This window comes from Scyliorhinus torazame, chromosome 15 (genome assembly GCF_047496885.1).
Source record: "Scyliorhinus torazame isolate Kashiwa2021f chromosome 15, sScyTor2.1, whole genome shotgun sequence".
In the NCBI taxonomy this organism is placed as follows: Eukaryota; Metazoa; Chordata; class Chondrichthyes; order Carcharhiniformes; family Scyliorhinidae; genus Scyliorhinus; species Scyliorhinus torazame.
Genome location: NC_092721.1, coordinates 95,546,746 through 95,569,372, shown reverse-complemented (window position 1 = coordinate 95,569,372; position 22,627 = coordinate 95,546,746). Strand labels below are relative to the sequence as shown.

Below are 22,627 nucleotides of genomic sequence, written 5' to 3'. Positions count from 1 at the left end.
AAACACAATTTTTTCCCTTACGAATCAACAAAAATGATAACGTGATAACTGCTATATAACATTGTTTAACTAACATAGTAAACTAACCAAATAACACTAAGTAATGCCCCCCTCACCCCCTCTAAAAACACAAACAATTTAACCCCCCCTGGGTTGCTGCTGCTGGCCATCTATCTTCCCCCTAACTTTCCGCTAGGTAGTCGAGGAATGGTTGCCACCGTCTGGTGAACCCTTGAGCCGATCCTCTCAGCGCAAACTTCATCCGCTCTAGTTTTATGAACCTCGCCATATCATTTATCCAGGCCTCCAGTCCGGGGGGTTTCGCTTCCTTCCACATGAGTAAAACCATACGCCGGGCTACTAGGGACGCAAAGGCCACAACATCGGCCTCTTTCGCCTCCTGCACTCCCGGTTCATCCGCTACTCCAAATATAGCTAACCCCCAGCCTGGCTTGACCCGGACCTTCACCACCTTCGAGATCACTCCCGTCACTCCCCTCCAATACCCCTCCAGTGCCGGACACAACCAAAACATATGTGTGTGGTTCGCCAGGCTTCCCCCGCACCTCCCACACTTGTCTTCCACTCCGAAGAACCTGCTCAACCTTGCTCCCGTTATGTGTGCTCAATGCAGCACCTTAAATTGGATCAGGCTAAGCCTGGCACACGAGGAAGAGGAATTTACTATGCTTAGGGCATCAGCCCACAAACCCTCCTCAATCTCCTCCCCGAGCTCCTCTTCCCATTTTCCCTTCAGTTCGTCCACCAGCTCCTCCCCCTCTTCTCTCATCTCCCGGTATATCTCTGACACTTTGCCCTCCCCGACCCACACCCCCGAAAGCACCCTGTCCTGGATCCCTTGTGTCGGGAGCAGCGGAAATTCCCTCACCAGTTGTCTCGTGAACGCTCTGACCTGCATATATCTAAAGAAATTTCCCAGGGGCAGCTCATACTTTTCCTCAAGCACTCCCAAGCTCGCAAACGTCCCATCTATAAATAAGTCTCCCACTCTCCTGATTCCTGCCCGGTGCCAGCTCTGGAATCCTCAGTCCAGCCTCCCTGGGGCAAACCTATGGTTATTCCTGATCGGGGACCACACCGAGGCTCCCAGCACACCCCTCTGTCGCCTCCATTGCCCCCAGATACTTAATGTTGCCGCCACCACTGGGTTCATGGTAAATGTTTTTGGGGAGAGCGGTAGTGGCGCCATCACCAGTGCTTTTAAGCTCGTTCCTTTGCAGGACGCCATCTCCAGCCTTTTCCACGCCGCTCCCTCTCCCTCCATCATCCAGCTACGAATCATCGCCACGTTGGCGGCCCAATAGTAATCGCCCAAATTCGGCAACGCCAGTCCCCCTCTGACTCTGCTACGTTGTAGGAACCCCCTCCTTACCCTCGGGGCCTTCCCTGCCCACATGAAGCTCATGATGTTTCTAGCTATTTTTTTGAAAAAGGCCTTCGTGATCAGTATACGGAGACATTGGAACACGAATAGGAACCTCGGGAGGACCATCATCTTAATCGCCTGCACTCTGCCCGCCAGTGACAGCGGCTGCGTGTCCCACCTTTTGAAATCCTCTTCCATTTGTTCCACCAGTCGAGTCAGATTGAATCTGTGTAAGGTTCCCCAACCCCTGGCTATCTGAATCCCCAGGTATCGGAAGTTTCTTTCCACTCTCCTTAGCGGTCGGCCATCTATCCCTCTACTCTGGTCCCCAGGGTGTATCACTAAAAGCTCACTCTTTCCCATGTTCAGCCTATATCCCGAGAAATCTCCAAACTCTCTCAATATCTGCATGACCTCTCACATCCCCCCCACTGGGTCCGTCACATACAGCAGTAGGTCATCCGCGTAGAGTGACACTCGGTGTTCCTCTCCCCCTCTAATCACCCCTCTCCATTTTCTGGAGTCTCTCAGCGCTATGGCCAGTGGTTCAATTGCCAGCGCGAACAGTAATGGGGACAACGGGCATCTCTGTCTTGTTCCCCTGTGTAGTCGAAAATACTCCGACCTTTGCCGATTTGTGACCACACCTGCCGTTGGGGCCCCATATAGGAGTTTAACCCAGCTGACAAACCCCTCCCCGAACCCGAACCTCCTCAGCGCCTCCCATAGATACTCCCACTCCACCCTATCAAATGCCTTCTCTGCATCCATTGCCGCCACTATCTCTGCCTCCCCCTCTGCTGGGGGCATCATTATCACCCCTAATAGCCGTCGCACGTTGACATTTAATTGTCTCCCCTTTACGAACCCTGACTGGTCTTTGTGCACCACCCCCGGGACACAATCCTCTATCCTCGTTGCCAGCACCTTTGCCAGCAACCTGGCGTCCACATTTAGCAGTGAGAGAGGCCTATAGGACCCGCACTGCAGCGGATCTTTATCTCGCTTCAAGATTAGCGATATCGTCGCCTCCGACATTGTCGGGGGTAGGGTCCCCCCTTCTCTGGCCTCGTTAAAGGTCCTTACCAGCAGCGGGGCCAACAAGTCCACATGTTTTCTGTAGAATTCCACCGGGAACCCATCTGGTCCCGGGGCCTTCCTTGCCTGCATGTTCCCCAGCCCTTTGGTAACCTCGTTCACCCCAATTGGCGCCCCCAGGCCTTCCACCTCCTGCTCCTCCACCCTCGGGAACCTTAATTGGTCCAAAAACTGCTGCATCCCCTCTTTTCCCTCTGGGGGTTGGGACCTATATAGTCTCTCGTAAAAGATCTTAAACACCTTGTTTATCTTCCCTGCTCTCCGCACCGTGGCTCCCATTTCATCCCTAATTCCCCCTATCTCCCTCGCCACTGTCCTCTTTCGCAGCTGGTGGGCCAACAGGCGACTCGCCTTTTCCCCATATTCATATCTCATCCACTGTGCCTCTGCCCTCCCTGTGGTCAACAGGTCGAACTCCGTCTGGAGTCGTCGCCTCTCCCTGTATAGTCCTTCATCCGGGGCCTCCGCATATTTTTTATCTACCCTCAAAATCTCCCCCAGTAGTCTTTCCCTTTCCTTGGCCTCTGTTTTCCCCTTGTGGGTCCTGATGGAGATCAGCTCTCCTCTGACCACCGCCTTTAGTGCTTCCCATACTACTCCCACTCGGACCTCTCTGTCGTCATTGGCCTCCAGGTACCTTTCGGTACATCCCCGCACCCTTCCGCAGACTCCCTCATCCGCCAGTAATCCCACATCCAGTCACCAGAGTGGACGCTGCTCCCTCTCCTCTCCTACTTCCAGATCCACCCAGTGTGGGGCATGATCTGAAACAGCTATAGCTGAGTACTCAGTTCCTTCCACCCTCAAAATCAGTGACCTTCCCAAAACAAAGAAATCTATCCGGGAGTACACCTTGTGAACATGGGAGAAGAAGGAGAACTCTTTGGCCATCAGCCTAACAAATCGCCACGGATCCACTCCCCCCATTTGGTCCATAAACCCCCTAAGCACCTTGGCCGCGGCCGGCCTTCTTCCGGTCCTAGATCTAGATCTATCTAACCCTGGGTCCAACACGGTGTTGAAGTCCCCCCCCCATTATCAGGTTTCCTACCTCCAGGTCCGGGATACGTCCCAGCATCCGCTTCATAAATCCCGCATCATCCCAATTCGGGGCATATACATTAACCAACACGACCTCCATTCCCTGCAGTCTGCCACTCACCATCACATATCTGCCACCGCTGTCTGCTACAATGTTCCTAGCCTCGAATGACACCCGTTTCCCCACCAATATGGCCACCCCTCTATTCTTTGCGTCCAGCCCTGAGTGGAACACCTGTCCCACCCATCCTTTCCTTAACCTAACTTGGTCCGCCACCTTCAGGTGCGTCTCCTGAAGCATGGCCACGTCTGCCTTCAGTCCTTTTAAGTGCGCGAACACTCGGGCCCTCTTAATCGGCCCATTTAGGCCTCTCACGTTCCACGTGATCAGCCGACCTGGGCGGCTGCCTGCCCCCCTCCCCTGTCTATTAGACATCACCCTCTCTGGGCCAGTCCCACTTCCCGGTTCCGTGCACCCACCCGTTCCTCAGGCGGCGCATTCCCGCCCCAACCACCTTTTCTTTTACCAGTTCCTTTTCGATCTCTGCAGCAGCAACCCAGTTATCCCCCCACTCCCCCCCCCCCCCCCCCCCCCCCCGCCCCGCTAGATCCCCATCTAGCATGGTTGCTCCCCCCATATTGCTTCCGAAAGTCAGCTGACTTCAACTGACCCCGGCTTCTCCCGCTCTCTCCTTGACCCCCCCGTGTGGGGATCTCCCATCCACCTTGCGCCTATCTTCCTGCCATCATCTTTCTGGCGCGGGAACAAGAAAAATAAACCCCATGTTCTCTAGAGCCGTCCCGCCCCTCGTGGCGCTGCTCCCTCTGCCGCCCCACTCCCAATCCCCATCCCCCGCCTATGTCTCCTCTTCCCCCTCACACCAGCGCCCACATTTCTCAGTGTCCCCCCTCCCCAATTTACATCTCTATATACACCAGCATTGTCGTTTCCCCTCCAACATCAGTCCCTCAGTTCTGATCCAGTTTCTCGTTTTTAATGAAGGTCCATGCATCTTCCGCCGTTTCAAAGTAGTTATGCCTCTCCTGGTGCGTGACCCACAGTCGCGCCGGCTGCAACATCCCGAACTTCACCTTCTTCTTGTGTAGCACCTCCTTGGCTCGATTAAAACTCGCCCTCCTTCTCGCCATCTCCGCACTCCAATCCTGGTACACTCGTACCACCGCATTCTCCCAACTACTACTTCGTACCTTTTTGGCCCATCTCAGAACCACCTCTCTGTCATTGAAGCGGTGAAATTGCACGATCATCGCCCTAGGTTGTTCTCCCTCCTTTGGTCTCCTCGCAGGGACGCAATGGGCCCCTTCCACTTCCAAGGGGCCCAAGGGGGCCTCAGCTCCCATTAGCGTGCGTAGCATCGTGCTCACGTAAGCCCCGCCGTCCGCTCCTTCAACTCCCTCGGGGAGACCCAGGATCCGGAGGTTCTTTCTCCGTGATCTGTTTTCTAGGACTTCAATCCTTTCAATACACTTTTTCTGGAGCGCCTCCTGCGTCTGCATTTTGACCGCCAGGCCCAGGATCTCGTCCTCGTTGTCCGTCACCTTCTGCTCCACCACACGGAGCTCCATCTCCTGGGTCTTTTGTGTCTCCTTAAGCCCCTCAATTGCTTGTAGCATCGGGGCCAGCACCTCCTTTTTAAGCAGCTCCACACATCGTCTTAAAAATTCGTCTTGGTCCGGCCCCCATGTCGCCTGGGCTCCCTCCGCCGCCATCTTGCTCCTTTTTTCCTTCTGCCCCTTTCCTCGAGGATTCTTCGAGATCTGGCCGCCGCTGCCGTTATTTTTCTTTTTTGCTGGGGGGGACTCCCTGTTGTCTCACCCCACACCGGGTTTCGTCCGGAAAAAATTCCCCGTTGGGGCTCTTAAAAGAGCCCGAAGGTCCGTTCGAGCTGGAGCCGCCGAAACATGCGGCTTAGCTGGTCATCGCCGCAACCAGAAGTGTCGCCAAAAATCTTCTAAGTACCAATTGTCTAAGAATGTTTTACTTATGAAATTGTCGATACCTTTTATTGTTGAGGATCGATCAGCTCTGTGTGGTAAATTATTTGTGCAATTATAGCCTGCGTTAACATCAAAATAATTAGTACAAATACTATGGCCCATCTTCATCCCTCTGGGGTCATTACTAGCGAGACATATTGACCCTTCTTGTTTACGAGTAATTGGGAGATTAATATGTGGAGGATTTTTATTTGTGTTATATCTAGGTTGATAGCATCCTGAAAAAGTGTTTAGTGGATAACCTGCAGATTCCCATAAATTAGTAAATAGCTTTAAATGAATTTGGTACCTTCCTTTCTTACATGAAACTGCTCCAGGACGGGATATTGCAGAGCGAGAGGCGCTCTGATAGATGTACCATTCTGTTGTTTCTGAAGCATTAAAAGGGATAGTTAAGAAAGGAATGCCTTCTCATGAGTGGGTGGGGGTTGCAATGCATACCGAACAACTGGAAATATTGAAATTTTCAGTATATATCTTAGATGTGTAAAGAAATGTGTTTTCATTTAACCCTGGGACAACGTTTACAAGGCCAATTATATAACTCAAAATGAATATTATGGCAAATATTTTTACAGATCTTAATACTTATACACGTGCTTCACGTGACGTGTGGATCCAATTTTTCTTTCCTTTCAGTTTTACAGCAGACTGGGTGGTGGGAAGGATTGGTAAAGGTCCTTCCCACTTCGATCCTAGAGACTCCTCCTTCTGTAGTTTTTTCACGTACACTTCCTCACCGGGCACGAGGTCGTGGCCACCTTCTGGGGGATCTCCCCAAGCGGCCAACACCTGATGAGAAGCAGAACGAACAGCATTTGTTAAATTTTGACAATAAGTCAGCAAAGTATCACTCATTAAATGACAGTCTGCCTTTCGCAAGTCAATAGTCCCTGGCAGAGACATTGGTTTGCCTGTGATGATCTCAAATGGACTTAAGCCTGTTCTGTTTGTGGTTGCTCTGATACTGCATGATACTATTGGCAAGGCTTGGACCCAATTCATGCCTTCTTGGTTGTATTTAGACAATCATTCTTTCAAAGTTCGATTCATACATTCCACTTGCCTGATGATTGTGGATGATAAGGACAGTGTAAATTCCAGTCAATGTTTAATAATCTACACACTTCCTTACAAACAGCACCTGTAAAGTGAGTTCCATTATCTTAGTCAATGCTTGCTGGTACTCCCCATCTGGGGATAAAGTCTTTGCATAGCACTTTGGCTGTATGGGTGGCTGTGGCCCTTCTAGCTGGAGCAGCTTCTACCCATCTAGAGAATTTATCCACTATTACAAGAATGTCATTGTACTTTTGGCATTTAGGAAGGGTGATGTAGTCTACCTGTATATCCTGGAACGGTCCTGCAGGAGCAGGAGCTTTTAATTGAGGCATTGATGTTATAGGCTCCAAGCTGTTCTTTGACAGGCTACACAACGGTTTGATACCAATTTGGTACCAATTGTGCATGTTTTTTGAATCCTTTACCACACCAACTCCTCTGGAATCGATCCATCATTTGTTGAGGTGATAGATGTCCCCATGAAAGGATTTGTTGGGCCAAAAAGGGCATCAGTGCTTGTGGTGCTACTGGTTTATCAGTCTGAAGTCTACAAATATCATCATCATACAACTGAATACCTGATAGGGGCAGCACGGTAGCATTGTGGATAGCACAATTGCTTCACAGCTCCAGGGTCCCAGATTCGATTCCGGCTTGGGTCACTGTCTGTGCGGAGTCTGCACATCCTCCCCGTGTGTGCGTGGGTTTCCTCCGGGTGCTCCGGTTTCCTCCCACAGTCCAAAGGTGTGCAGGTTGGGTGGATTGGCCATGATAAATTGCCCTTAGTGTCCAAAATTGCCCTTCGTGTTGGGTGAGGTTACTGGGTTATGGGGATAGGGTGGAGGTGTTGACCTTGGGTAGGGTGCTCTTTCCAAGAGCCGGTGCAGGCTCGATGGGCCGAATGGCCTCCTTCTGCACTGTAAATTCTATAAATTCTCTATGATTCTAACCATGTCCATTTTTCTTTCTGTGTACAATCAGGTTGCATTTCACGTAGATCCTGTAATAAGCTGGTCACTGGTTCCATTGTTTGGAATTCCTAGAGCTGGTGCTGAACATATAGGGCCTTTCTCAGATTTAAGAATGATTCCTTTTGTTCTGTGTTGAGGTTAACCGTGTCTTTTGATTTTTGGTTACCTTTTAAAAGATCATTCAATGGCTGAGCTATCTGAGTGAAAGAATCAATCCAATTTCTGTTAAAATTACACAGTCCCCCAAAAAATCTCACTTCCTGGACAGTGGTAGGTTCCTTGGCGGCTTTGATGGCAGCCGTTCTGTCCTGAGTAAGTTCCCTTTTGCCTTTGGATATTTTCTGACCGAAGTAGATAACTTCATCCTGGGAAATTTGTGCTGTGGCAAAGCTAGATTTATGTCCATTATCACTAAGGTGATCCAAAAGTAAACATAAGTCTTTTTCGTGATCATCCTTATTAATAGATGCTATCAGAATGTCATCTATATACTGGATAATGGTGGAAGGCAGAACAGGCAGTTGCCTGAGGTGGGCCTAGAGCCAGTAGGGCTATTGTGAAAACCTTGTGGTAGTCTAGTCCATGTGTACTGTTGTTGATTGATGGTGAAAGCAAACCATTGGCTGTACATCCTTAGCTAGTGTTACTGACCAAAAGCCATTTGCCATGTCAATGACTGAAACCCATTGAAGGTCTGGTGTTAAAGAGTTAAAGATTGTAGATGGATCTGCCACGAAAGGAGCTTTCCTGACAATGAATTGGTTGGCTTTTCCATACTGAATATGGTCAGGTGGCATGTGCCATTAGCCTTTTTGACAGGCCATACTGGACTCTTTGTTGAGCTGTGAATGCACACTAAGATTTCCCTTTCTTCAAGTTGTTGTACTATAGGCAGTATGCTCTGAATTGAAGTTTTGTTAATAGGGTACTGTTTAGTACAAGACGGTGCAGATCCAATGAAGGTGACTGGTTCCATTTTTAATAAGCCACAATCATTTTTGTCTTTAGCCCAAATTGAGTGATTCTGTATCTCGCTCTTTTTGATGTGTCTAATGGACCAGGTGATTTTTCCATTATTAAAATTAAGGGAAGAATTTAGTTGAGATAGAATGTCCATGCCTAGAAGTGCTTGTGTAACCGGACCTACCCAAATTGGTGCCATCAGTTGATGTGGTCCAAATTCTAATAGCATTGGTTCAGTCCTTCGAAGGGTTAAAGAATCTCCCCCTCCTGCAAAAGCGTTAATCTTTCCTGCATTTAGGGGAAATAAATTAGCATAGTCTTGAGTAAAACCGGTTAGTTCAGCTCCAGTATCAAAGAGATAATCGATATTATATCCTCCCACTCTCAGTGAAATATATAATCCATCCTTTTTCTGTTCAAGCAATGCATGCAATGAAATATGATAAGGGAACCAGCTATTTCTGATAGGTAAAATGAATTTTGACATGGGCTTTAGTATTTACATCAAATGGCTAAATCAAGAGGCAGCACGGTGGCGCAGTGGGTTAGCCCGGCAGCCTCACGGCGCCAAGGTCCCAGGTTCGATCCCGGCTCTGGGTAACTTTCGGTGTGGAGTTTGGTGTTTGCTTGGGTTTCGCCCCTACAACCTAAAGATGTGCAGGCCAGGTGGATTGGCCATGCTAAATTGCCCCTTAATTGGAAAAAATGAATTTGGTACTCTAAAATTTATTTTTAAAGTTTTTTTTTTTAAATGGCTAAATCAATAATGCTTTTACCTATCGGAAATAGCTGCTTCCCTTCAGTAACAAACCAAAACTGAAACCCAAACACTGAACCCCCTCTCATCTGACAGCCACACCCAGCTCCACTCACAAATGACATCACTGAAGCCATGCTACAAGTCGTGTGGTAAGACAAAATGTGTCTTAAAGGGACACTCACATGACACAACGCCATGATTGTTAAACTCCTCAAGTTTATTGAAATATATGACTTAAAAATTCCTTCTGGTTGCTCTATGATAAGATCTTTCAAATGTTGAAAAAGTACACTTTTAACATGCCAATCCTTAGAATTTTCTCATAATAATAAGACCAGCAAGAATCCCAACTTTTATTCTGTTAAGACATAACTCAAGTTTCGCTGATGGTGAAAAAAATGTTTGAGTGCGATTTATATAGTGTTTCCATTTTTTCTAAAGACATGTCAAACAATAGAAAGATATTTCAACTATCTGGGCTATGTAAGGAACTGAGATCAAAATGCTTGAACGGCTTTATCAGATTTAACTTCACTCCAATACTTGATCGATGATGACTCATTCGAGTAACAAATTAATACCGTCCACATTGAATGTGTTAATTGGGAGGTATAGGGAGAATATGCTGCTTTTCCTCCCTTATATAATGGTCTTGATTTTTGCACTCGCCATTCACCTTACTGGCAGCTGACCAAATTATTTTCAGGGGTCGTTGAGTGGCTACTTCCAGTCATCAGGAATGTTATTCCTCTCCAAGATTCCTCTCCAAGATACCAGTGGTGAACAACAGCATGGAACTTCAACCAATCAGTTTTAAGAATCCTCACTGAGACACACAAAGTCAAACGAGCAAATATAAATTAGATTTATAAAGTGAATTAAATATAAGAAAGAAAAATGGGGTTTAAGAGAGAGAGCTCGGAGAAACAGAACAAAAAAGTTTTAAAATGTTTACTTTAAAAGAAATTTCAAATCTAATCAAATTCTGAAGGAATGTTCACCCCAGACTTGTAAAATTAAATTGCCAAAGGTTAAAGATTTATTACACTGTTACAAGTCTACTTATACCCGAGTACACTAGCTATAGCTTATTTCTGTTATTAATGGGTGATCAGCAGGAAAGCAGCACAACACATTGGCACAATCCAGAGACAAGCAGGGTAGTTCCACCAGTAACTTCCAGATTTTTATGTTAACTATGGGCATGTGCATACTCTGATATTGTCTGATTTACTCCATAGTAATCGTGTAAACTGTTCAACGCACCATTATTCTTGATGCATAAACCGGGCTATTTGTTTCATTGAAGTCGATGTTGTAATTCACTTATAGAGTTTTGAATTTTTAATGTTAGTTTTGTAGCTTGGACCCCATCAGACTTAAACTGATTTACATGCAGAATGAAGTATTATATTCCGTTGCCAAACGTTTACAGTAAAATTGAAATTGGACAGCTTTTCGTGATATGATTTCAGTGTACTTTCATTGGTGCCATGAGGTTGGTTACTACTGGACACTGTCAAACTGTACAGTCCATAATCATTTTAGTTCCTTCCTTTAAACCTCCTTATATCTGTATCAACAAGAGAGATAGGCTGGAAACGAACTCTCAGTGGGGTTATATAAGTGCGTGTGAGATGTTCATAAGCTAAATGGTTCTCTGCTTTTCCTTCAATCGTTGTGACAAAGTGTCTGGCCCAGTGCTTGAATCTTTTCAACTCTGGCAGAATTGATTGTGTGTCATCATGAGTAAATCTGCAGTTACAATGCAAGCAGGTGATATAACTGCCCCCATCTCTCCCCTATCATTAAGTACAAGCATTTGATCATACTGACCTTGCTTTTTAGTTTCACATTCTGCTCCATTGGTCTAGACTTTGCTGTGGTAATGATGGTCAAACTGCCAGCATTCACTGTCATTACTCCACTCAAACTGACAGCGACGGCCAGTCCACATGTTATCACAATATTGTAGAAACCCAGAAGTTACTGTCAATGATTTTATGCTTCCCCGAGGATGTGCTGTTCAGGCTCTGCCGCCCCCCCCCCGCTTCACTGTGGTATACCACTGTATTATATTGTATTGTTACATGCCTGGGCTTGTCCCTGCTGCTGGCTCCGTCTGTGGCACCTCCCCTCGGGCTCATGTAAAAAGGTGGCTGGTCTCCGCCTCTGATCCAGTTCGGGATCAGAGGCCAGGAGGCTTTCTGTTTATTGTATTAAATCCTCAGTTACGTTCACCACTCGTCGTGTGTTCATTGATGGCATATCAATTTAATAAACATCTAATATGAATTCATCACTAAAGCCTGATCGCCTGGAGCTGGACCCAAAGGCAGCCGACACCACTGCAACGTTCGAGCACTGGCTAAGCTGCTTCGAAGTGTACCTCGGATCCTTCATCGGAGACTTCACTGACCTCCAAAAGAAGCAGATCCTCCACGCACGGGTGAGCCCGCAAGTCTTTCTTCTCATCAGGGATGCCGCCTCGTATACGGAGGCGATAATGCTGCTGAAGGAACACTATGGTAAGTCTGTGAACGAGATGTACGCTAGGCACCTTCTTGCCACGAGGCGACAGTGCCCTGGGTAGTCACTAGCAGAATTCCTGCGTGCCTTGCGGGTACTCTGCCGGAGCTGTGACTGCCAGGCGGTATCGGCTACCCAACACGCAGAGCTGTTGATCAGGGACGCTTATGTCGCGGGCATGAAATCGAGCTACATCCGCCAGCAATTGCTAGAAGCGGGTACACTCGGCCTCCTAGAGACAGTGCAGCTCTCAAACTTGCTGGAGGTGGCCTACCATAACATGGAGGCCCACACCTCTGACCGGGCGGCACCCTCATGGGCGCCGCCATCATCCGACCCGGGTGCGGCGCAAGCCTGTGCCGCGCAGCAGCCCGCCAATGCGGGAAACCGCAAGTGCTACTTTTGCGGCCAGGGTAATCATCCCCGATAACGCTGCCCTGCACGGAACGCGACTTACAACGGGTGTGGGAGGAAGGGCCACTTTGCGAAAGCCTGCCAGGTCCGATCTCTCCCTAAAGCTTCTAGACCCAGCAGCGCTGCCTGCTGCCTGTCGGGGCCAAACCCCAGCTGCCGCGCCACCTGCCATGTGCGACCCGTGGGCGCCGCCATCTTTAATTTCAGCCGCCACATGCGACTCATGGGGGCCGCCATCTTTAATGCCATTTTGTACTTCACCCGCCACGCATGACCCACGGGAGCCGCCATCTTTGACACCATCTCCAATGCCACCCGCCATCCATGGGGCCGCCACCTTGGGACCACTACGCAGCCTCCCTGCTCACCCGATCATACGCTGGCCGCCGCTACCTCCATCTGGCCTACCCATCACCTATCAAAGCTCGCCTCCATCATACTCAACCAGTCCCGGCCTCATCACCTCACAAAATTGATGATGACCGTCCGGATCAACGGGCACGTGGCGGCCTGCCTTTTCGACTCCAGGAGCACAGACCGCTTCATACACCCAGATACGGTAAGGCGCTGCTCCCTTCCAATCTTACCCGTGACCCAGAAAATCTCCCTGGCTTCCAGATCATATGCAGTAGAAATCCGGGGGTACTGTGTCGCGACCCTTACCATACAAGGCGTAGAGTACACTAACTTCAAACTCTACGTTCTTCCCCATCTCTGCGCTGCCCTATTACTGGGGCTCAACTTCCAGTGCCACCTCCAAAGCCTTACTTTAAAGTTCGGTAGACCCCTGTCCCCCTCACCGTCTGTAGCCTTGCGACCCTCGCTCTTCGCTAACCTCACCCCGCACTGTAAGCCAGTTGCTAGTAGGAGCAGGCGATACACTGCCCGGGATAGGACCTTTATCAGGTTGGAGGTCCAGCGACTCCTACGAGAGGGGATCTGAGGCTAGTAACAGCCCCTGGAGAGCCCAAGTGGTGGTCGTCAAGACTGGGGAGAAGCACTGGATGGTCATCGACTTCAGTCAGACCATCAAACGGTACACGCAGTTTGATGCGTACCCCATCCCCCGCATATCTGACATGGTCAATCAGATTGCGCAGTATCGAGTCTTCTCCACAGTTGACTTCCGCGTCCACCAGCTCCCTATCTGCCTGGAGGACCGCCAATACACTGCCTTCGAGGCAGATGGCCGCCTCTACCACTTCTTCAGGGTTCCCTTCGGCGTCACCAATGGGGTTTCGGTCTTCCAGTGTAAAATGGGCCGAATGGTTGACCAGTACGGGCTGCGGGCTACGTTCCCGTACACCTGTGACCCTGACCAGCAAGACCATGACATAAACCTCCGGCACTTCGTCCACACTGCTAACCTCCTGAACCTCACTTACAATAAGGAAAAATGCACAACCCGCCTAGCCATCCTTGGCTTCATTGTGGAAAACGGAGTCCTAAAGCCCGGCCCCGACCGCATGCGCCCCCTCCTGGAACTCCCCCTCCCCCACTGCCCCAAAGCCCTGAAGAGATGCCTGGGGTTCTTCTCCTACTATGCCCAGTGGGTCCCCAATTATGCGGACAAGGCCCGTCTGCTTATTAAATCCACCGTTTTCCCCTGACGGCTGAGGCCCGCCTGGCCTTCAATCACATCAAGGCAGATATTGCCAAAGCTGTGATGCACGCTGTGGACGAGTCCATTCCATTCCAGGTGGAGAGCGATGTGTCGGACTTTGTGCTGGCCGCTACACTCAACTAGGCGGGCAGGCCTGTGGCTTTCTTCTCCCGTACCCTCCATGCCTCCGAAATTCAACACTCCTCCGTCGAAAAGGAAGCCCAAGCCACTGTAGAAGCTGTGCGACATTGGAGGCATTACCTGGCCGGCAGGCGATTCACTCTCCTCACTGGCCAACGGTCGGTTGCCTTCATGTTTAACAATACATAGCGGGGCAAGATCAAGAATGACAAGATTCCTAGGTGAGGGATTGAGCTCTCCACCTACAACTACGATGTCTTGTATTGACCTGGAAAGCCCAATGAGCCCCCAGATGCGCTATCCTGCGGTACATGTGCCAGCACACAAGTTGACTGCCTCCGGGCCCTCCACAATGACCCCTGTCACCCGGGGGTCACCCATTTTTTCACTTCATCAAGGCTCGCAACCTGCCTTACTCCAGCGAGGAGGTCAGGACCGTGACCAGGGACTGCCAGGTCTACGTGGAGTGCAAACCGCACTTCTATCGGCCAAACAGAGCGCACCTGGTAAAGGCCTCTCGCCCCTTTGAGCGCCTCAGCGTCGATTTCGAAGGGCCCCTCCCCTCCACTGACCGTAACATGTACTTCCTCAGCATTGTTGACGAGTACTCAAGATTCCCCTTTGCCATCCCATGACGTCTGCCACTGTCATCAAGGCCCTGTACAGTCTTTTCACCTTGTTCATGTTCCCCACCTACATCCATAGCGAGCGGGGTTCCTCCTTCATGAGCGACGAGTTGCGTCAGTTCCTACTCAGCAAGGGCATCGCCTCCAGCAGGACGACCAGCTACAACCCCTGGGGAACCGGACAGGTGGAGAGGCAGAACGCGACAGTCTGGAAGGCCATCCTCCTGGCCCTACCGTCTCGAGGTCTCCCAGTCTCCTGCTGGCAGGAGGTCCTCTCCAATGCACTCCACTCCATCCGGTCGCTCCTGTGTACTGCCACCAACGAGACTCCTCACGAGCGTATGTTTGCCTTCCCCAGGAACTCCACCTCCGGGGTCTCACTCCCGTCTGGCTGACAGTCCCAGGCCCCGTCCTCCTCCGGACGCATGCGCGGAGCCATAAATCAGATCCCCTCGTCGAGAAGGTCCTGCTCCTCCATGCCAATCCACAATATGCCAACGTGGCACATCAGGACGGGCAACAGGACACCGTCTCCCTTTGGGATTTGACACCTGCTGGTTCCCCAGCGACCATCACTACCACCCCTGACCCTACACCGTCTTCCCCCACCTCTACCCACCTACCTCAAGAACTGGCACCCGCAGGCCCACCGGCGACCATCACCACCTACACCGCCCCCCCCCCCCCCCCCCCCCTCCACCGACTCAACAACTGGGTGAAGAAGAGGACAACACACTCCCGGATGCTTCCGGGACTGAGGCGATCACGGCAGAAGGTCAAGGCCCATGACAGACTTGATCTTTGAGCCTTCACCCCCGCTGGACTCTTTTTTTTTTTAAGCAGGGGGTGAATGTGGTAAACCACTGTACTGTATTGTATTGCTACATGCCTGGGCTTGTCCCTGCTGGCTCCGCCTGTAGCTCCTCCCCCTCAAGCTCATGTATAAATGTGGCTGGTCTCCACCTCTGATCCAGTTCGGGATCAGAGGCCAGGAGGCTTTCTGTTTCGTGTAATAAAGCCTCAGTTACGCTCACCACTCGTCGTGTGTTCATTGATGGCTTATCACCCCCTCCCCTCCACTGCCCCAGGTTGCAACAAATGGAAATTAACAGATTTAACAAGAACTTCCACGCACTGTGAATTTTCCTGTAAAAGTTCTTGAAGAAGTTACACTTTATTGAATGATGTGTAATTGAGTTTAATAACATGCTGGCTTCATAATTATATCTAAACATTCTCAGCAGTTCTGAAAATCTAATGTTATATTTTTGAACTGTCAGGTTTTCCATAAGGTTAAAAAATACACATTTTATTTTTTTAATGTTTATCTTTATTTTACCTTTTAGCGAATGCAATCATCATCATTTATTTAAGAGCCATTAAGTTGTTTCAACTTCCCTAGTTTGCTGTGCATGGATAAGTCAATGTCTATTGATGTCACAGCTGGTGCATGCTGAGACATATTACTGCATTCTAAGAGAGTGGGCTGCAGGCCTATTTACAAGTTTCAGATAGTGTAATTGTACAACTAACTAGATGTGTATGAAGGGTCTTTGGTCAGTAGTCATCTAGCACCTGGTATTTTCTGGGAAATTTCAATATAATCCCAATGTAAGAGTGCTGTTGAGCTTTTTTAGCCAAGAAAATTTGCGCGCAACAGATTTTCCATGATGTTGCACCAAGATGATGATCTTTTGATATTGTTCAAATATTCACTGAGCCTGCAGTACAAGATTTATTGAGATACATCTTAATGCTTTGGCTGCATCTTCCATGAGGCTGTTTGAGAGAGAGATAATTGTGTGGTGTTTCATCACTTCCTCTGATGATGTACACCGTATCTGACTAGTATATTAAACAGTTAAAATTATGCCACTGCTTTACATCTCCTCTCAAGGTCTGTTTCTGTATTGCAAAGATCAAACAAACAACAACTTCAAACTCTGATATTTTGCAGTCCTCTTTCACGTTTTTTCTTTTAGGCCCACTTCTTTCCTACCTTCCTCTTCCAAGGACAAATGCTGTCTCCCAGAAAAGGTCCACTTCCCCTTTGGAGAGGATTGGGGTTTTGAGCCCTCCCAGACTCTGATGGACAGGAGGGGATTCAGTAGGTGACTCAGCTTCACTAGTGTGCTGGTCAACTCAATTGGTGGTTCAATGCAGCAACTCTGGATGATTCAATTGAATATATGACTGCTCCACAGGCTAAGAGGCTGCCTCTGTATGGCAACCACTGGATATTTGTTCAGCCTCACCATACCATGCTCTGTTTGGATGATTTAGAGCATGGATATGATATTGTTCTACCACTTGTCCATTGCGAGTTTGGTCTTGGATCCAAACGAGTTTTCTTGTTTGGAGATCCGGCAGGTTGTATGCCTTTTTTGCCATAATTCCACTTGACCTGAACAATATTTGTCCATGTCGATTAGTTTGTCTACCATATTAAGGAAGGTCTTGGGGTTATATGGAGGGCTCTGAACAGGAAGAGGAACCTGGGCAGTACGTTCACTTTGATTCTCTTCCAGTGACAGTGGGACTGCCTCCCACCTCTGCAGGTCCCTTTTTACTTCCTCCACTAGATTCGTCAGGTTTCATTTGTTGATCTGTGCCCAGTTGTGGGCTATTTGGATCCCCAGGTAGCGGAATCTGGTTTGGGCTTTTTTGAACGGCAGTCCCTCAAGCTCTGTTCCTCGCCCCTGCGGGTTCACCGGGGAGATTTAACTTTTGCTCGGGTTGAGTTTGTAGCCAGAGAAGGCTCCAAATTCCTTTCGGAGCTTCATTATCCCTTCCATGCTGGCCCAGGGTGTTTGAGATGTAGAGGAGCAGGTCATCCGCATAGAGTGGTACTCTGTGTTCCTGTTTCCCTTCTGGATATCTCTCCAGCTCTTTGCTGTCTGAGGGTGATCGCCAGTGGCTCAATTGTCAGGACAAACAGTTGGAACAGCGGGCATCCCTGCCTCGTGCCTCTCTGCAGCTGGACATATTTAGAATTGGTGGTGTTAGTCCATACGCTTGCCATGGAAGTGCTGTTACAGGAGTTTCACCCAGGAGGTGAATCCTGGCCTGAACCCACCGTTCCAACATGTCTATGAGGAACTTCCACTCGATTCTGTCAAAGGCCTTTTCTGCGTCCAGGGAGATGATCACTTCTGGTGTTCTCTCCTCGGAGGTATCATTATTACGTTCTGCAGGCGACTGATGTTCAATGTTAGCTGCCTGCCCTTGACAAAGCCCATCTGGTCCTCCGTGACAACCTCCGGTATGCAACTCTCCAGCCGTTTAGCCTGGGTTTTTGGCAGGATTTTTGCATCTACATTGAGTAGTGAGATGGGCCTGTACGTCCCGCACTCAGTCTGATCTTTGTCATTTTTGGGTAGCAAGAGATATTGAGGCTTGTGCTAGTGTTCGCAGCAGGGAGCCTCTTACCAGCGAGTCTGCGAAAACCTGCCGCAAGTGTTGAACCAGTGATGTTGTGAATTCTTTGTAGATGTCTGCCAGGAATCCATGTCGCCCTGGTTGTGTGGAGTTGATATTTCCGTGACTTCTCCCAATTCTAATGGCGCTTCGAGGCCCCTCCTCCTGCCTTCCACCACAACTTGCATGTCCAGTCTGTCAAGGAACTGCTTCATCTCCAAGTCCCCCTTGGGGGGGCTCGGAAGTGTACAGCCCCCAGAAAACTGTCTCGAGGGCTTTGCTGATCCTTTCCAACATGGCGACGAGGCTGCCATTTTTCCTAATATGTATTATTTCCCTTGTGGCTGCCTGCTCTCTTGGCTGGTGAGCCAGCAGGTGGCTAGCTTTGTCTCCATGATCGTAAAAGGTCCCCCATGTGTGGCGGAGCTGGTGCACCACTTTTCTCATGGGGAGCAGGTCAAAGTCCATTTGGAGCTTCCTCCTCTCCGGCAGTAGCTCTACGGTCGGGGCTTTGGAGTACCGCGATCCAGCTCCAGTGTGGAGTTGACCAGTTGTTGCCTAGCGCCCTCTCTTTATTATCTTCGTGCACTCCGTAAGCGATAATTTCCCCCCCTTATCACTGCCTTCAGCACCTCCCAGAATCTGGAGGGTGAGACCTACTAGTTCTGGTTGTTGGTAATGTACCCGTCTATGGCCTGTGATATCGATTCTTAGAATAATAATAATCTTTATTGGTGTCAACCATACTTTCCTTGTGGATGCGCCCCTGCACTCCGAGTTTCTGTTTTTTAGGGGGCCATCCAAAATGGCTGTGGTCACCATTCTCACCATGAGGCTCTTCGGGAGTTTCTCTTTGTCCAGGCCCCACCCAAGATAGCCACCATCTATGTGTATGCCATGTGGGAGTTTCCCTTTGTTTGAGGGCCCTCCAAAGTTTCTGTTTACGGTCCCTTTATGTTCCTTGCCATCTGTTGTAGCCAGCCTAGGGCCCTTCTCCACCCCCCATCCCTCAGCTTTCCCCCTGGGTCTGTCTCCACTTCATTGAAGTTACTATGAAAAGCCCCTAGTCCCCACATTCTGGTGCCTGTTCGGGGAGGCCCTTACGGGAATTGAACCCACGCTTCTGGCATTGTTCTGCATTGCAAGCCAGCTATTTAGTCCACTGTGCTTGTAGCTCCTAGTGCTAGCTCTCCTGCTCCTGTGGTGGCCCTACCCCTGGGGTCGATGTTGTATGATTTTCACAGTAACTTCATTGCAGTGTTAATGTAAGCCTACTTGTGACAATAATAAAGATTATTATTGTTATCTCTTCTCGATCGATGATTGTCGGTTCCCACTTTCTCCTCCTCGCCTCCCCTGCGACCTGCTGTTCGCGCCCCTTTCTTTTTGAGGCTCAACATCGGAATTTAAAATTAGACGGCTCAGTCCTGCGTAAATAGTTTCTCCATAGTTCGATACGTTGCGGTATCTGGTTCATTGCTGGTCATGTTGCCTTACCTGCCCATGCTTGTGGATGAACTCCTTCGCATCTGCTGGTGTGGTGCAATTGTATTCCCTTCCCTGGAAAGTCACCCAGAGCTTGGCAGGGTATAGCATTCCAAACCTCATCCTTTATAAAAACAAGATATGTTAAATTCTGCCTGGTGCTTGGCCAGGTCTGCCCTAATGTCTTGGGACACCCGGATCGAGTGACCCTCCCAATTGCAGGAATTGTATGCCTTGCCCAGGTTAAGATCCTTACGCGGTCTTGGTACTGGTACAGCTTCGCAATGATAGACTGCAGCCGTTCCCCGGCCTTGGACTTTGGCCGGCCTGACTTGTGGGTGTCTGTCCACTTCTGGCGATTTCGGGTAGCTTTCCCTTCCAACCAGTTTGCCTAGCATCTGGGCCACGTAGTTCTTGGGGTTCCTGCCCTCGGTTCTCTTCAGTAGGCCCACAATGCGGAGATTCTGGCATTGCCACTGATTTTCTTGGTCATCAATCTTCCTCCTCGGTGTCCCTTGCGTCACCACAACCGTGCCACTACTTACTCTAGTGAGGTGATACAATCGCTCTGGTTGGTCGCAGCCTTCTCCAGTTCCTTGATCGTCGCTCCCAGTTTCTCCAGCCTCCTTTCTGTCTTCTCCAGCGCCGCTTGCAGGGTGCCCAGCACCTCCGCTATCGCCACCTCCACTGTTGCCATAATTTTCATTTTAGTGGCATCCTTGACCTCTTGGAGTTCCTGCGTTAGGAACTCCCTCCATTCATTCGTCGGGGAAGGCACTGCTTATGCTCCAACAGTCCTTACCGCTGAGGTGTGGCCGAGGCCTTGCCATCCCATATTCTTGGCATTGCCTCGGTTTTCATCCCACATCTCTTACTGCCTTTGCCATCTTTTTGGCCCCCAGTGTTCCTGCTGATAGGTATGTCTTGATGGTGCTGGAGGAGGTTGAGTGTCTCTCTCTTCCGTCCGTCCCCGCCCCCTGGATTCAGCAAGCTATTTTGGGTTGCAAGTGCCTAAATTCGCATTTCCAGAGGAAGAACCAACTTTCGTGCAACTACTTAGCACATCCCTGTCACCGGAAGTCCCTAATGGAATTTCATGAGCTACCCTTAGAATTTCTTTCCCACATTCAGGAAGTAATACAATTTGATGTATTTCTGCACATTTCTCACCACTAATATGTGTGGGATTCCATTATCTCATTAATAGGTGATCCTTTTGATAATATTCAGGAATACACAGAGGTTGTGATTCCCCGGAAAAATGTTGAAGTCTGATAGCGAGCGGGAATTGACGCGAGCTTCCCGGCACTCAGCCCAGCGAGGCCGGCAACGTAATTCAACGTTAATTGGTCCACTTAACAAAGCATCATGTGGTTCTCACCGCAATTGATGGCTCACTAGCTGATTCGCCAGGACTGTGCTTGCCAGCCCTACGCTAACGAGGTTGAAGAGAACTTAAGCTGCACTTGCTCAGCCGACCCCAGCCCAGCTCGCAATAATGGCACCGAGGAGACCAACCCCAAGATCCTGGGACGCTTCTATTCGCAGTGGAGGCCAGGAGGGATGTCCTGTTCCTCTGAGGATCCTGAAGGGTGAGCCATAGGACAGCCATTGTTACTTGGGACGAGGTGGCGGCAGCTGTAAGCTCGGGGAGTGTGACTAGGAGGACTGGCCTCAGTGCCGAAAAAAACACGACCTACACCAGGCAGCATGAGTGAATAGACACCAGACTGGCAGAGTGGTGCCGGACATAAGAATCGTCACCTCCTTCGGGGAGCATGCCCTGGAGGTGACTGGAGTGGCCGAGGACACAGTGGTCACCCACGCGCAGGCTGGCGGATGCTGCAGAGGTGAGGCTCTACCAGGCTCCAACTGGGACCTGTCACACGTGAGTTATTGCCTTACTGACTGACCCATCCCTTCCACTGACCACATGTTCATTCTCCCGCAGGTGCTCCAGCTGCCGGCGCCGGCCCATTCCCGGCAGCACCCTCTCCTGCCTCCCAGGAGACCACCTCGGAGCAGAGCTCCAAGGATGCCACTGTTATAGATGGGGCACAGCTGTCAACTCCACCAGTGCAGATTACACCTTGGTGGGACATGTTAGTAGACAAGCTTCAGGGGCACAATCTGATGAGCACCACATTGATGCTGATGTACATCAGGTGGAAGCAGGAACCCTCAGGAAAGACAGCAGTCGGACGTCTGCTGGATCCCAGGACCCCAGCTGGGTCCCAGCCTGATGCTGAGCTGGTGGAACAGAGTTACCTGGAGCTGATGGAGATGAAAGGGAGCAGCCGGGATATTCAGAAGGGGATGGCAATGTCACTCCAGCAGATCTGTAACCGATTGGAGGAGTCCCAGAGGCTGTGGGCGTAGGAGATGTCGCCAGCAATGAGGACCACCGAGGCCAACCCTACAACTGCAGCGGAGAGCCTGGTGCATGATGTTGGCACCTTTCGTGAAGGTGTCCAAGGCATTGTGCAGTCAGTGACGGCCATGCCCGAGGGTCTCTGCAGAATGTCCCAGTAGCTGAGGGATGTCATCCAGCACCAGGCTGACCTTGATGAGGTTCTGCAGGACATGTCCTGCTCTCAGATGGGCATGACTAAGGCACTGCAGCGGGGCATGGCTAAATCACTGAGGAGCATCACTAAGGGCATCGACACGGTGGTGCAGACCCTGGGGAACTGCCAGGGCTGGCAGAGCCAGATGGTGCAGGGGCAGCTGGGGCTCGAACCAGCTGCCCCTCCATCCCAAGGTGAACCCATGGGTATCGATAGGGAGGAAAGGCTGCTGGGTGCCAAGCTGGACCCATCCCATGGAGTGGCGACGGTGGCCACCAGCTCCCTGAGTTCCACCCCTCTGATGAGGCCGTGTGTTGAAGTCGGCACATGGGACAATGCGGCAGGGCTGTGCCGCCAACCAGTGGGACGGACCCCTCAGAGCCCCCAGAGGACACCCGCCTGGAGTACCGAAGGCCACGGGACGAGGTAAGCAGCTGGCTACCTCCACCTCAAAAGTGCATCCTGGGGAAACAGCTAGACGTAGTGGTAGAGCTAGGAAGGCCAAACACACCGATGTCACTGAGTGCACCGGAGAGGGGGACAG

The 22,627-nt window shown here is 50.1% G+C and overlaps 1 protein-coding gene across 2 annotated transcripts in view; it reads left to right on the top strand.

Moving 5' to 3' along the window:
* The window catches only part of LOC140391693 (protocadherin Fat 3-like), a 1,133,162-nt gene that overhangs the window by 151,299 nt on the left and 959,236 nt on the right, over window positions 1-22,627 (top strand). The window lies entirely within an intron of this gene.